The sequence below is a fragment of the Hordeum vulgare genome, chromosome 4H, assembly GCF_904849725.1.
Source record: "Hordeum vulgare subsp. vulgare chromosome 4H, MorexV3_pseudomolecules_assembly, whole genome shotgun sequence".
NCBI classification, from domain to species: domain Eukaryota; kingdom Viridiplantae; phylum Streptophyta; class Magnoliopsida; order Poales; family Poaceae; genus Hordeum; species Hordeum vulgare.
In genome coordinates this window covers 319,380,270-319,397,430 of record NC_058521.1, presented here as the reverse complement: position 1 = coordinate 319,397,430, position 17,161 = coordinate 319,380,270, and the positions used below count along the sequence as shown (strand labels likewise).

The 17,161-nt window shown below is 45.2% G+C and overlaps 1 pseudogene; it reads left to right on the top strand.

Moving 5' to 3' along the window:
- Nucleotides 1-8,551: 8,551 nt before the first annotated feature.
- Nucleotides 8,552-13,440, top strand: LOC123450489 (annotated as a pseudogene).
- Nucleotides 13,441-17,161: the final 3,721 nt, after the last annotated feature.

The following is a 17,161-nucleotide window of genomic DNA, read 5'->3' as shown; positions in this document are numbered from 1 at the left end:
AAAATTCCCATTTTAAGAACTTAACATAGAACTTATGCTATCTTGGCTTATCAAGCACAAGTAGGAGATGTTCTGCATGTTCTTCCTCGATCTCTGAGAAGACTAGAATTTCATCAAGATAGACGAGGACGAATTTGTTTTTGAAGGGAGAGAAAACATAATTCATCATATGAGAGAAAGTCGGAGGAGCATTTGCGAGACCAAAAGACATCACTGTGTACTCATAAGAGCCAAAGCTTGTCCTGAAAGCAGTCTTGGGAATATCTTCTTCGTGAATGCGGATTTGATGATATCTGTCGACGATGCTAGGTCGACACCTATGGGGATGAAAGTGATACCCTTGTAATCATAGGGAGGGGAAATCAACGCCAAGAGCAGACCTAACGATCAACACCCGGCAAGATTTTTTACCTAGGTTCGGGGCGCTTACGCGTACAACCCTACGTCCTGCTCGTCTCATCGTGTTAAGCATTTGTTTGTTGTTCATTTACAGTGATGATAACCGTCTTCTTGGCCAATCTCCCAAAAGTCTAACCCCTTGTGAATGAGCTAAGGGCCTCCTTTTATAGGCATAGGGGTCACCTACAGTGCTCCATGGTAGGTTCAAGAAAGGTTACAGTGACCTACATCGGCGCTTATCTATCTATCGCTTGTCAGGTGCATTGTATGCACGTCTTGTCCATGTCAGCTAAGTGCTGGTGAAGTCATGTGTCCATGTGCTTCGACACCTGGACGCCCTACTGGCGCATGCGGAATGCCCTGGAACTCGGGGGGCAGTGGCACTGTGGCCAGGGCGGTCGCTCTCTAGTATCTTGCCATGTCATCCTGGCAAGGGTGCTTGTCGGGGCCTTTGTGCTTCGTCCCGGCAAAGGGGGCTTGCCGGGGGCTTCGGGTGTCTTCTCGACGAGGGAGGCTCGCCAGGGCCTTGTGTTGGAAATATGCCCTAGAGACAATAATAAAATAGTTATTATTATATTTCTTTGTACGTGATACTCATTTATTATCCATGCTATAATTGTATTGAATGAAAACATAGATACATGTGTGGATACATAGGCAAAACAATGTCCCTAGCAAGCCAATTGATCACAACGTAACTGGGTGACTATAAAGGTGCTCTACAGGTATCTCCGAAGGTGTCCGTTGAGTATTATGGATCAACACTGGGATTTGTCACTCCGTGTGACAAAGAGGTATCTCAGGGCCCACTCGGTAATACAACATCACACAAAAGCCTTGCAAGCAATGTGACTAAGTGTAATTCACGGGATCTTGTATTACGGAATGAGTAAAGAGACTTGCGGGTAACGAGATTGAAATAGGTATGCGGATAACGACGACCGAATCTCGGGCAAGTAACATACCGAAGGAAAAAGGGAATGACATACGAGATTATATGAATCCTTGACACTGAGGTTCAACCGATAAGATCTTCGGAGAATATGTAGGATCCAATATGGGCATCCAGGTCCCGCTATTGGATATTGACCGAGGAGTGCCTCGGGGCATGTCTACATAGTTCTCGAACCCGCAGGGTCTGCACACTTTAGGTTCGATGATGTTTTAGTATAGTTGAGTTATATGTGTGGTTACCGAATGTTGTTCGGAGTCCCGGATGAGATCACAGACGTCACGAGGGTTTCCATAATGGTCCGGAAACGAAGATTGATATATAGGAAGGTTTCATTTGGTTACCAGACAGTTTGGGCAATTCCGGCAGTGTACCAGGAGTGATGAATGGGTTCCGGGAGTTCACCGGGAGGGGCCCACCTACCCAGGAGTGAGCCCAACGCCATAGGGTGGCGCCACAAGTCCCTAGTGGGCTGGTGGGGTCAGCCCAAGGGGCCCATGGCGCCACTTATAGAAATACCAAAAGAAAAGAAAAAGAAAAAGGGAAATTGGGAGATGGGAAGGAAGAGGTGGACTCCTCCTTCCCAAACCGAATTGGAGGATGAGTCCTCCTCCTCCTTGGTCGGCGCACCCCTTGACGTCTTGGCCCTCAAGGCAAGCCTCGTCCCCCTCCCTCCTATATGTAGTTTGTTTTAGGGCTGATTTGAGACAACTTTGGCCACGTGCAACGCAACCCTCGACTACATAGTTCTACCTCTAGATTGGATTTCTGCGGAGCTCGGGCGGAGCCCTGTAGGAGTAGATCATCACCACCACCGACGCACCGACATGCTGCCGGAGAACTCATCTACGTCTCCATCTTGCTTGTTGGATCAAGAAGGCTGAGATCCTCGTCGAGCTGTATGTATGCTGAACGTGGAGGTACCGTCCGTTCGGCGCTACATCGGAACGGATCGTGGGACGGATCACGGGACGGTTTGTGGGATGGTTCGGGGGGAGGATCGAGGGACGTGAAGACATTCCACTACATTAACCGTGTTTCTTAATGCTTCCTGCTGTGCAATCTACAAGGGTACCTTGATCCAAATCTCCTCTCGTAGATGGACATCACCATGATAGGTCTTCGTGTGCGTAGGAAATTTTTTGTTTCCCATGCAAGGTTCCCCTACACCTTGTGCTAGGTGCGGTCATCACGTCCATTAGACAGACGTGGCCTTGGGTGTCTTCCGGTTGAGTCTTGTCTGGATCCTGATGCGTGCTACCGTCAGGGGATCTTCGCGCCCGTGCAAAAGTCTAGGGCACTAGAGACCCCAGTCTTTAGTGCACCGCTAGGAGCCTCTGGGCCTGGGCCACGCAAGCGCGCGGGGTGTTGTTGGGCCATGCCAAAAGAGGTGTACGGGCCCATGCGGCTGGATCTGCTGGCGGTTGCCTTTCCTGACGCCGCGCATCCGATGTGCGAAGTGGGAGGTCGTGTGCGAAGTGGCCTCTCCGCCTCCTGAAATGCCTCTGCCATGCACGTGGCATGCACAGTCATTGATGGATAGGTGGCAGACGTGGCCTTGAAAGGCACAGTAGTGGCTGCGCCCGCCAGTGCATGCTTTGGCGCATCAGGGTGGTTCTCTGTTCACCCGTGAGCTCGAGCGATAGGTCGTAGAGGTTGGTGGCTTCTGGAGTAAAGGAAGCTAGCCCCCGCGCACCGTCCTATAAATTGGGAGGGTTTGCGAGGGGTTTTTCTCACTCAACTCCCCATGAATCTGCCAACCCCTTGATCCTGGCGTTCTAATCTTCTTTTGTCTGCTGGTGGCACTTGTCCCTAACCATGGTTAGGGGACGGGGTCGGCTACCGTCTGGCGTGAGGGCGGCGAGGGGATCCCATTCGGATCATGCCACAGCTTCTAAGGGTGCCGCGGCGGAAGGCGGCCCGAACGTCCGTGGTGGAGGAAGGGCGAGGGGCCATGGTCGCCGCAAGGGCCGAGGCCGGGGGAGGCGGAGCGCTACTCCACCGCCTGTGCCTTCACCGGGCTTGCTTCTATGGAGGCCCTCCATGTTGCTTTAGAGGGCCCCACGTGTGCTTCTCGACTGCTGCGAAGGTCGCTTGAGTGGCATTGGGAGCCCCTCTTCGAGCGACGGTGACGAGGGGACGACGGCGGCGGTGGCGCTCTTAGCAGGTCGGGAGCCCGGGGGGTCAAGTCGGAGTACGATCCCCCGAGCTCCGACTGACCGCTGGCCTGGCCGCCGACGCCTGTTCACGCCCCTCCCCCTCTCGACCGGGGCCTGCATCGACCCTTTTCTTTGGGGCGGCACGAGCATTGGACCCGGCCCCTTCACCTCCTCTTGCTTCCCTGTCCCCTGGCGCAGTTCTCGACTACGCAATGCTAGTCCAGGAGGGACCAGTCTGGGTTGCGCCGGGGGGTGGCCCGCCTTTTTTTTCTTCTTGAACTTCACTCCTCCGTGCGGGTCGGCCCTCGTCAAAAAGACAGAGTCTTTAGGTTAGGACCACCACACTTTGTAAGAAAAGCCAAGTGTATCTATTCATATGAATGAAAAAGACCGTTTTTGCCTTTTTGATTCTGCTCTGTGTGTGATTTGTTCTTGCATATCTGGGAGCTTCCCGGCGACTACCGAAAAGGCTCCTTGCCGCGTTCGGTGCAACCATGGAAATCGCCAAGCGCAGCTTGAGACGAAATCGGGTGCTACGTAGCCGCTGGCTCTGTTGATCAGTTTAGCAACTGTTTGAAGGCGCTCTATGGCCGTTCAGGTCGTTTGAACGAGTTCAAAACAAATACAAGGTGCACCGAGCTTTGGGAAGGTCCCAGTACGCGCAAACTTCTCACACAAATATTTGAAACTTCCAAATGGAAAAAGCAAAAGATCTATCTACTCCAAATGTGAATCTAAAAATTAAAAACTTATCTGTCCGCGCCGCAGCTGCGAGGTGCTTGAATATTTTGTCGGGGCGTAGGAGCCCTCGGCGAGTAGGGAATTACCGCTCCAGGCACTCTCTTCTCCGACAAGGACTTCTTGCCGACGGTCCGTGACCGTCGCTTGGAGGAAGAGCCAGCCAGGGTGTAACCCCTTTTTCTTTTCTCTTGCTAGGTCGTGCTTGCGGATCCCCCGAGCGCGTATTTGGGCAACGATGTGACGCTCTCAGGAGCGCAACATTCGCATTGGAGTGCGCGCCGGGGCTTCGGGACCGTGTGGCGCATCCTCAAAGACTATGCATCGCTGCGCGGAGGTGCGTCCGCCAGAGTATGCGCCGGGGCCTCTGTGAAGCACCCAGGCACGCCCTTGACCGCTGCGCGTCGACCCCCCCCCCCCCCCCCGAGCTACGCATCGGCCTGACGATGCTGCTATTGGAGTGTCTGCCTTCCTGCCCCGCTCGCGTACGCCTTGGGAAGCAGTAGCAGACTAGGGCGCCCGCTGCGGTACCCCGTTTCCGGAGGAACTCGGCATAGAGCCCAAACTTTGATGGAGCCGGCGTTGAGCCTGCTCCTGATTCACGCGTCTTCCCCCCTCCCCCTACCTGGTGCACCAAAGATGTCAGCGATGCTAGGTCGGCACCTATGGGGATCAACGTGATACCCTTGTGATCGTAGGGAGGGGAAAATCAATGCCAAGAGCAGACCTAATGATTAACACCCGGCAAGCCTTTTTACCCAGGTTCGGGCCGCTTATGCGTAAAACCCTACTTCATGCTCCTCTCATCGTGTTAAGCGTTCGTTAGTTGTTTGTTTACAGTGATGATAACTGTCTTCTTGGCCAATCTCCAAGAAGTTTAACCCCTTGTGAATGAGCTAAGAGCCTCCTTTTATAAGCAAATGGGTCATCTACTGTGCTCGATGGTTGGTTCACGAGAGGTTACAGTGAACCTACAATGACACTTATCTATCTACTAATTGTCAGGTGCATTGAATGCACGTCTTGTCCACGTCAGCTAAGTCTTGGTGAAGACATGTGTCCAGGTGCTTCGACACCTGGACGTCCCGCTGGTGCATGCGGAATGCGTTGGAACTCGCGAAGCGGTGGCACTGTGGCAAGGGCGGTCGCCCTCTAGTATCTTGCCACGTCATCCCGGCAAGGGTGCGAGCTGGGGCCTTGGTGCTTTGTCCCAGCTAAGGGGGCTTGCCATGGGCTTCGGATGTTTTCCCGGCGAGGGAGGCTCACCGTTGCCATGCTCTAGGTGTGGTCATCACGTCCATTATACGGACGTGGCCTTGGGTGTCTTCCCGGCAAGATAGGCTTGCCGGGTCCTTGGATACCTTGGGGTTGAGTCTTGTCTGCATCCTGCCGCGCCCTACCGTCACGGGCTCTTCGCACCTGTGCACATGTCTGGGGCACTAGAGACCCCAGTCTTTAGTGCACCGACAATAGCTCATCCGAAGATCAAGATTGGAGAAAACCTTGGCTCCTTTCAATTTCTCAAACAACTAATTGATGTTGGGAAGTGGATATTTGTTTTTGATTTTCTTCTCATTTAATGGCAGTTAATCGACACAAAGCCAGTTCGTGCCATCTTTCTTCTTGAAAAAAAGAACACCACAATCCGAAGGATAAGAACTTGGTCTGATTAAACCAAGTCGCTCTTCTTCATCTAGCTGCTTCTTCAACTCTTTCAACTCTTTGACCAAGTTTACAAGGACGCTTCCAAACCGATTCTGTTCCAGGGTCAAGTTCAATCATAAACTCTTCTGGCCGGTGAGGAGGCATTCGTGGAAACTCTTCTGGAAAGACATCTTCATACTCACATACAACAGGAACTTGAGAAATGGCTTATATTTCACGCTTCTCATAGATAGAAAATAGATGAATCGTGTCATCGCGAGCAACGAAAATTATAACGTCTTCTGAAGGATGATTCAGTTTCACTTACTTGTCTTCACAATCAATATAAGCCTTGTTCATCGCCAGAAACTACATGCCAAAAATAAGATCAATATCGGAATTGCGGAGAACAATTGGAGAAGCCAGAAAAGAGTAACTACCCATCTTGATTGAAACATTTGGGGCTTGCATACTTTCATGCATGTATCTGCCTAGAGAGACGACCGATAACGGCCTAGGATGCAAAAGTTATAGACATGAATGAATGCGATGCACGAGTGTCCAATAAAACCTTTGTGGGAAAATAATTAACCAAGATATTATGCATAATCACATCTGAGGAATCTTCTGCTTCAGTTGCATTGACCATGTTCACTCTTGATGACTTGGGATTATGCGTCACCATTGCATTACCTGTGCCCTGATTGGAGGAGGAGGCAGAAGACGCTGTTGGTTGGTACACTTGTTGGAGTAGTGTCCCTTTTGACCACACTTGTGACAAGTTACCTCTAACAGCGGTGGAAGTGAACTGGAGGAGCTCCTCACTTAGGCGACTAAGACTTCTCCTGGAAACATGGGCTGGTGGGTCGGAAGAACCACGACCACTGCTCCGCTTGAAATGCTGAGGAGGAACCCAAAACTTCTACTGCTTTGGAATAATCTGAGTCGAGGACGAAGATGAATGAGAGTCTCTAAACCGATTTCTTGAGTTCTCGACCCTGAGCAAAGCTGACTTCGCCCTTAGAGCCAAGTTTTAGAACTAATCGAACTCAGGGGGGTTCTGCAGGGCAAGAGAAAGCTGCAAATCTTCCTTGAGACCACCTTTGAATTGATAGATCTTGCTCTTCTCATCAGGAACATCCTGCTTAGCATAAATGACCATGATATCAAAGTCGATGTTATACTGATAAATAGAGAAGCTTCCTTACTTTAGATTCTTGAACTTCTCACGCATGACCCCGACAAAGCTTGCCGGAATATGATGAGCTACGAAGTCACTGTTGATACCTAATTTTTTCATTGTGCAAAATACAATCAAGTTAGCGTGGCATCTAAAGGTGTTAAAAATGAAAAGATTTTACAATGCTGAATGGAACAGTTTTGATGTCTAGGCCATCATTGTTCAATCTCATCTTAAGGGCCGAAAGGGTATTCAAAATGCTGGAATTTAACTTCTTGAGTGATGTTCGGCTAGTTACACCTTCAATATAACCTCTGATGAGTAATGTTTCTACATGGATTGTCTTTGTCTCATCGAGCCGATCTGTTTTGATATATATATTTTCTCAATCCGAGTTCGTGTGCGATGTGGAGGGATAAAACAAGATTAGGCTGAAGCTTCAGTCAGGAATCGAGTGAAAAGACGTCGAGTGAAGATTATGTGTTGAGTGAAGATTGCCGGTCGAGTGAAGATTGTCGTCCGTGTAAAGTTTGCCGGCTGAGTGAAAAGACATCGATTGAAGATTGTCACCCAAGTGAAGTTTGCCGGCCGAGTAAAGATTGCCGGTCAATTGAAAAGACGTCGAATGAAGATGGTCGGTCGAGTAAAGATTGTCGGTCGAGTGAATATTGTCGAGTGAAAGACATCTCACAAATATAAAGCTTCTTGTCCAGGTGAAATCCTATTATTAGGATGAACAGATATGATCATGTGATCCGTGTAAAGAATCTTAATATCCGATTAAAAAGGTTTGAATTCGAGTGACATTGGCCAATATCCAATTGGAAGCTGAAAAGATCGGTGCAAAGAGTTGTCTAGATGTCTTTATGTGGATGAAGTAAATTATATTAGATAAATACCAATAAATTATAATTATTCATTTTAATATCCTAAATATTTTATAAAATACAATATAATTACCAAAATAAATTTTATGAGCCCATGCTAATCTCATAATGTGTAGACCTTATTTAGATAAATATTTAAGAAAGGTGGTATAGGGTACCTTAACTTGGTGTTTGAGACAATAAAAACTTAAACATGACAATAAAAAATATGTGGGTGAATTTTTCAGTAATGCCAAATACTATCATAATTAAATGAAAAGTGTTTCGACCCACAACACTCAACCAAAAAATATAGCTTTCTTTTAAGGGAAATAAGAAATATTGTACAACTCTTTTTAGGCAATCAAAAAATACAACTAGAGACAACAATATGGGTCCATATTTCCTAAATTGAATATCTATACGGACTAATATCTAAGTCCAATATGGGTCCATAATTATTGGGTCATTTAAACATACCACATGAGGCTAATATGTCGAGTATTTACCCGAAATAAGATGATAAAAAATATAAAAGAAAAAAAAAGGAAAAAACACAATTACATAAGCTGGATTCTGATTGGTGGAACCATTTATGCCATGGATCGTTGACATGGCAGAAATCGTACCGTCCATTGGTACCAATCCCACTTCCATCCATCGATTCATTCATCAGAAGAAAAGGAGTAAAAAACTAGCAGACCCACTACTCGTCCTCGTGAACCCTACCCTAGCCACTCGGAGCCTCCTCCCCTTCCAGATCGCCGCCACCACTTCCCTCCCCATCCCCTCCCCGCAGCCGCTGCGGCTCCTGCCCTCCCCACACCCGCGCACACTGCCGTTCGCTCCTCCACCTGCAGGCGATGCCGAGCCCGCCGTCTCCCTTCCCAAGATCGCTCTAGAGTTGTGTTTGGGTTGGTAGAATCTCATGGATTCACCTTCAGGCCGTCCCGTCGTGCGCCGCCGAGGGCTACGCGCTCTTCTTTGACAACCTCCTCTCGTGGGCCCACATGCGGGACTGGTTCTCCGACGTGCTCTCCCGCCTCGCGTGCCTCCTCCTCCGCCTCCCCGCGCTACTCGAGGACCACTACGCCGCTGCCCGGGCCGCGACCTGGCTCCGCCTCCTGGGGCCTGAGGACGCGGGCTTTGTGCTCCTCGGCAAGGAGCTCGCTGTCGCGCTGCTCGCCTGTGCGCTCTTCTGCCTGTTCCCCACCGTCGGCCGCAGCGAGGCTCGACTCCTGGCAATCAATTTCAATGCCTTGTCCACGTATGCCCCCATGGCTCATTTGGATATCCTAGGGTTTAATTATACCTTGTAGTGTCAAATTGACTAGATGTTCTCACTTGATCTCCTATATTTCTATCTTCTGGCAGGGCCCTTACTAACAATGCGAGGTAGAGCCAGGAGCACAAAGTGAGGTGCATTACTCACTATTTCAAGAGGGTGACTCCCTCCATGCCCGCTGGTTTATGTCGTTTGAGCGCAAGGTTCTTCATCCCGGCTCCCACTCGGGCGGTGTTACCTACCCTGATAGTGATGCCTGGATGAAATCTGGCGTGCCCCTCTGCCCATTCCGGGTAAGTGGCTTCATATTCTCCATTTTAGACCTTCTGCAGGGCTCCTGTGAAATTATATAGTGCACAAGTTAGTTGGGTTCACCTGTGTTGGTTAAATCAAAGCTAAACTTGTAACCAACATTGTTTTAGACCATATACCTCTTTACATTATGTAACCTTGCTTGTAGGAAGTTGATTAATTGGTTACTTCACATCTCCATTCACATTAAGTGATTTGGGCCAAGCCCTTTGGCTGAGTAGGAAAATCTAACTAAATCCATCCCTTCTTTTTTGAAAGTAACTAAAGCCATTCCTTGTGCAAAATCAACAATATGCAAATAAGATGTTTTCATATTAGTTTGAATGATTGCATTTCAACATAGGAGGATAGCTATGAGTGGCCCAAGATTCATACCTCTATTTATCATATGTGTAGGTGCTCTTGGCATCTATTCCAACTTATTTTGGCATCTATTCCAACTTATTTCGACATGCACACGCGTACAATCACGTCTCGATTTTATTGTCGGACGGTTCATTCGGCATCACTTTAAAAGAAATTCTGCCAACTGTCAATGTATTGTTGCCTGTTGGTGCTGCTAAAATACATTTTCCATAATTTCCATTCAATCAATTAATTTCTTAGCATTACTGACGGTTGCTCATTTCCTGTAAGGAAATTTTGTACCGATTTCACATTATCGTATCCTCTTGGCTATTTATTTCTACCAGGACTTTGTGTCTCTCCAGCATATGACTGGTACAAAGTTTATAGCTTTATAATCGGTACAATTTATATCATGAGTGCTATAGAAGATAGGCATTTGGTTGTTTAGACGTGGTGCTTAGTTTCCATCCCATTCAACCAAAGTATAGAGTGGGGTAACTAGCAATAATTCTGGCCTTTCTAGGGATCCTGAAAAGGGCTATACCAAACTCAACTAGTACTTCCCACTGAGCTGTTATTTGCAAATAAAGATCATCCGTATGAGTACAATTAAAATCTGTTGGGAGAACATTGTGTCTCACTTGGCACTTGGTAACCAACAACATGAAAAATTCAAAATTATTACACAACTGAATACTACTGGACTAATTTATATCAGGATGCAAAGAGACTAGCTACAACTTCACTACCATCATACATGATTAAACTTGGTCTTGAAGCTGCTTAATTTTCCTATGACCAAACATTTCCCATCAATTTCATCTGCCCAACAATCTCTTCGATGACTGAAACAATCATATCCATGGGCTGGAAGCAACATGGCATGCATCCTATCAATAGAACTGAACCCTTCAGGTTCACCTTTCTTTTCACCAAAACCTGAATTTTACTGTTATTATTGAAAGGTCTCAAATTTAAACCTAGCGTTAATTTCACATCTTGTTTGTAAGCATACATAATCTGGTGTAACATGTATAACATGCCCTGTTATCTTTAATGCATATTTCATATCATCAGGTTGTATCTCCGTATGTCTTCTTTCTTGTGCAATAAATGCAAACATATATGCTACATTATAATATTCTGTACTAGGTGCACGCACACTTTGCATGCATTTTTGATATCATGGTGATTAGAAGCAGAATAGACAATTATTCAGAGACGTAAAGATTAGAATAAAAAAAGATTCACATGTATTTTATCCGTACCTTCATTGAGAGAAGTTGTATGCTTGCTTATGTTTGATTATTTGAATTACCAGGATGATCTGAAGCACCCAGAACAAGTAGAGGACAAGACGGGAAGAGTGAACAAGAAGCTTCGTTTATCATTGATGTTATGTGTGATCAACAAAAACGTGTGCTTCTCATCCAATCTTTGTCGAACTATGTTGATGTGTGTTTATGCACTTGTTAGTCCCTTTGGCTGTGCACCTGCACTTATAGAACTATTTTGTTGTGCACTTTTTGGGCCTTGAACCTTTATGTGTAGAGGAGTCGATGGATGATGTATTGTAATTCATGTGATGTGTTACTGAAATGACATATATACAACTAATTTGCTATCTTTTATTCTTGATTACTTGTTTTTTAATGGGTCTATCCTGAGATATACATGCTTTTGGTAAAATAATGCATCATCCTAAACAATTTATACATTTTTGATAATAAAATAGTATTGCTTCATTTATCATTGAATTGGGTTGTGAAATTTATGATGATTTCGTTTGGTCACTAGCAATGCCATGTCAGCACAGCACACAAATAGGTAATGACCAAACCAAAATTTTGGTCAATAGAGATCTATGAGCAAAATTTTAGAAAGGTCAAGTTTGTTCATTCTTGATGGCCAGCAATTGACCTTGTACATTTGGTCAAAAAACTGTCAATAAACAACAACAATGACGAATCAATGACCAATATAGGGAGTCATAATTGACCTTATTTCTCGTAGTGAAATACGATCTTATTTTTTAAAAGAACATACAAGTAATGGTCACATATGCAAACTCTTGCTTGACTGTAGAATTTTAGATGTATGTTATGTTGTACACATTCAGAAATATACCTGCTATCGATTCTAAAAAGTGAAGGTACCAAACGGATCTCATCCTGTTCTACCTAAAAGCACCATCCATCTAGTATTAATTTTGCTATAGTTGCATTACACACTATAGATTACAGAAGCAGCTAGAAATAGGAACGCTGGCTACAACCAACGGGAAACTAAATGTAGTGGCGCATCCATGAAAAAATCTTGGCACATGATTGACCGGATCATATAGGCTTACCAATTAACAAAACGGCCAAACTGATGAACGGAGCAAGCGGTGGACGATAGATGAACATCGAATTGGCATGCAAAGTGTTTTTCCAGTCCGATCGTTGATGACCTGAATGGTCGCCGGCCGGTGAGATCGTCCATAAAACATAAAGGATTGGTCGTGTGGCAACCAATCAATTATGGGCGTGTTTCAGCTCCCATATGATGCTAATGGGCTGGATTGTTGGCTCCTTTTTTATATTAAGTTGTGCCTAATGTTCTTACCTCATGATTTGAGGCCCCCAAGATTTTGGGGCACTGTGCGGTAGGCCAGTTTGGCCTCCCTCATCGATCGCCCTGAATATGACCTCATGGAGTATTCAAGATGGCCTTATTTGGAAAAATGATCAACAGAACAATTGTTCGTATGTCGATCCGATTTATTTTGATATATAATTGTCTCAATCGAAGACAGTATGCAGATTTTATGGCCCGCGCAAGTAAATACATGAGTTTGGGTCAGTTTCGGGTTGAATTCGAGATAGACTGGGATTGGAACTCTAGGACGTGATATGGTGTAATTTTCTTGTAACGAAAGCCTAGATGGATCCGTTGCATGTACGAGAAGTCCAGCTGCCTCTTATATATATTAGAGGTGATGGCCGATTGAAGCAACACACAATCCAAACATCAATATACTACTTTTTCATCTATGTTTTATCTCTCCATCATTTTATCTCTCGTGCTTCGATGTTCCTTGATTTTGAGACTTGCGAATACCGAGGCTCTAGGGGCGAGCTAATTGACCTAGGTCATCCCATAGCTGCCGCACTCCCTGACGGGGCCTCTCCCGGGCGTGTGGGCCTTCGGGTTTTCAAACGCATCCGTTCACTGTCTTGCATATCGTGTTGTCGGTCAGGTCTCCTTCGACGTGAGCTGCGGTGCATCACCCCCAATGTCAAGGGTACAGGTGACGTGTTCGTGTGTCAACACAGTTTTTGGCGACTCTGCTGGGGACTAAAGATCAACCATCATCATCAACCGTTATGTTTAATCTTCCTAATCCATCTAAGGTAAACATCGATAACATCATTAAGCCCAAGCTTGATGATCTATCGGCCGATCATCGTCAAGCTTATGAGGACTACAAGAAGGCGCGCAAAGATAAGGAGCTGCAGGAGTTCGTTGCAAACTTCAAGAAGGATCGTCAAGGCAATATCACTCCGATTGGATAAATCAAGTTCCCTCCTCTTCAAGCCAAGGAGGTTAAACCCCCGTAAGTACTACGTTTCAGCTTGAGCAATGGGCCAAGATTGAGAGTCGTATTGCCGATGGTAACAATCTGGTATAGCAATCTTTCTTGGAAAATACCTCAATCATCTACTCATAATGTTGGTATACCGAGTGGTTCAAAAAACCTTAATCTGTCTTTACCTATTGCATCGGCACCTACCATGCCAATGAATTATTATCCTGCTCAAACAAACCAAATTGTGGTTGCACCCATTAGTCCTATCAATACCAAGTTAGGTGGCAACACCGAACCAAGCATTACCTGTAGGTGCAAACGTTGCTAGACCATTGTTGAATTATGGTTCGGCATATATACCATAGTTCCTACCTATCGCTAGTAATCCTACTCCTCCTATGCCACTGCAGCAAAATTCATCGTCCACTACGGATGATGCTCTAGCTAATTTCAGAGAGGAGATTGCTAAGATGTTTCGGGAAAACTTTTGTGTTGAATTACCTAGGAATTAGATTTATCAAAAAGCGTATTCCGAGTACTCCGATGCAAAACAATGTCCTCCAGGATATACAATTCCATATTTTGTTAACTTTAATGGAGAGGGCACAAAAACCACATGGGAGCATGTTAGTCAATACTTATCCCAGTTAGGTGAAGCAGGTTCACTAAATGAATTGAAAATGCGTTTGTTTCCTTTATCCTTAACTGGTACTGCATTTTCATGGTTTTCATCTTTACCACATGGTTCTATCCATGTGTGGTCGCAGCTAGAATAGAAATTTCATGATCATTTTTATAGCGGCGACAATGAACTTAAGTTATCACCCTTTACATTGGTTAAGCAGAAGCATGATGAATCGGTCTCCGATTACGTCGAAAGGTTTAGAGATACAAAAAAATGGTCTTATAGTTTGGTGATAACTGAGAGAGACTTGGCAGATCTTGTGCTTAATGGTTTGAAAACTCACATACGAGAAAAGCTAGAAGGTTATGAATTTTGAAGTATCGACCAAGTCTTGCAAAGAGCGTTGGCTTAGGAAAGTCGAAGTAAAGATCTTACAGAAGTGCATAGGTATAAAACTGATGGTCCAAAGATGAATATGGTTGAATATGATCGTGATCATTCGGAGGATGAGGATGATATCTATGCTACTGAATTTGTTTGGCCATCAAAGGCCAAACCATTTACTTGCAATAGTCTAAAACCGATTCATAAGAATCATGATGAAGAGATGAAGTTTACCTTTAACATGGCAAAGTGTGATAAAATATTTGATGCTTTGTTACAAGGTAAGATTATCAGAATTCCTCATACTTGACCGCCATTTGAAGAGCTGAAATGGCGCGCTTATTGCAAGTATCATAATGCTTTTTTCTCATGCTACTAATGATTGCAATGTTTTTCGACGACACATATAATCGGCCATTAATGACGGATGATTGAACTTTTCTGAGATGCAAGTTGGTAAAGAGCCTTTTCCTATGAAAACCATGGGTATGGAGGGGAAGAAACTGCTCATTCGGCCGGAAGTAGCCGAATATGCTAATAAGTCTAATGTTGTCATAGGTGAGCCTAGAAAAATAAAGGAGGATGACAAGTTCTTGGGGAGACAAGTTGTGCTTGACAAACAACCCGGTGGCAAGGAGGTAATTAACATCACCATCAAGAATCCTACACTTTGGGGCAACCACAAGTACAAGAGAACACTCATGTACACTTTGTTAAGCCCAAGAGCCCAGAAGTTAGAAAATGGAAGGTGAATGAAGGCAAGGTACATCGTAAGCAGATCAAGCCAACTTTTGACATGTTGATGTCCAAGTATGCCAATCAATCGGCCGGTTCAGGCTCTAACCGATCAACAAACTTGAAGCGACCAAGGTCACCATCAGTTGATATGTTTAGTCGGTATATAAAGTCGACTCGACGAATGGCATCATTTCCAGATGGACAGTGGCAATCTGTTTGGAATCAACTCGATTACTCATATAAAGGCCGACTGAACATTGGTACCTATTAGTCGGCTGGCCAGAACATGCGACCAAATGGAAAATATCCGAGTGTATGGTTTCTCCTGGGTACACACTATCTGAATGAGAGGATGCGTCCAAGAGGATTCTATCTGAGTAAAAGGGTGCGCCTAAGTAAAGATTTCATACATCAGGAAAAAAAGATGGCATGCTAAGTCGCCAAGTGCTACATCAGTTGGCAAGGAAAAGTTCAATACCGACTCACTCATCTTGGGTGACAAAACATTCACCATACAACAGACGACTATGCGTAGCAATCCGACTGAGCTGATACTTGCTATCGTGCCAAAGCACTCGGCTAATGACCATGAAGCAAGCACTAGTGAGGCAAAGCCACGAGACCCTAAATATACTCAGCCAAAGTGGCGTCCTCCAGGGCTAGCAAAGACACAAAATAGGAAATTGCAAAGGTTGAGGAATCAAGATATGGCAGAGCAGGGGCCGAGAAACAGAGACATAAATTATTCAATGACACTCGGCCTATGTTACCTACAAAACAAGTGTGGAAGCCAAAACAAATACAAAATGCAGCGGCTTCTACATCTACACCATCAAAAGAGGACGATTTAGTTATGACATAGTCTCCATCACCTATTGCTTCCTCTTCACTTGAACAAATTTCAGATTGCATGGACACACCCAAGGAGGAAATAATATTTTGGACTATGGGCTTACACCAGTGCATGAAGGTATGGATATCAATACGGTATATTATTTACCCATTGAATTTCGTGCTCTGGATGAAGAAGGGGAGGTGGTTCAGCTATATTTTGGCCCTAAAAACGCAATATTCTAGAAGCCAAAAGAATTGGTGACACACTTGAAACCATTGTATCTAAGAGGTCACATTAATGGATCACCACTCACTCGAGTGCTTATTGATGGTGGTTCTGTGGTGAACCTTATGCCCTATTCGGTCTTCAAGAAGTTGGGTTTGCCCAACGAAGAATTGATAAATACAAATATGGTGTTTAATGGGTTTCAAGGCAAAGAGAAAACTGAAGGCAACGGTGTGATGTATGTGGATCTTACAATCGGAAGCAAAACTTTGGCTACTGCATTGTTTGTCGCCGAGGTGCAAGGTAACTACAATGTGATTTTAGGACGCGATTGGGTTCATGCAAACCAGTGTGTGCATCTACTATGCACCAGTTTTTAATTCAGTGGGTTGACGATGAAGTATAAGTCATTCATGCGGATAATTCAGCTTGTCTTGCTTTGGCCGATGCATCAGTGGATTGGCAACACCCCAACGCTAGTTGCTTGATAGGGCGCGACCTATCAGAGTTTGATTTTCTCAGCGCTACGAACAGTAGTTTTGTGCCAGTTTCTTTAAAGCCGGTTGGTGCCAATCAGCTCCAAAGCATAATGAATTTAAATGGATCCTAATTCCGAGTGGTTACGAAATCCACTCGCAAAATACCAGTCCAATGATAACGATATGTATGAGTCCATAAGGAGTTAGATGATATGGATAAACTTGGACAAGGCTTCACATCAGCCAACCCATTAGAAGAGATAGATATAGGAGATGGTTCAATTCCTAGGCTGACATTTGTAAACAAAAATTTAAGAGTCGACCATAAAGTTAGGTTGATCGAGTTCTTGAAAGAATATGTTTGTTGTTTTGCATGGGAATATCATGAGATGCTAGGTTTAAGCCGAGAGCTAGTAGCGCA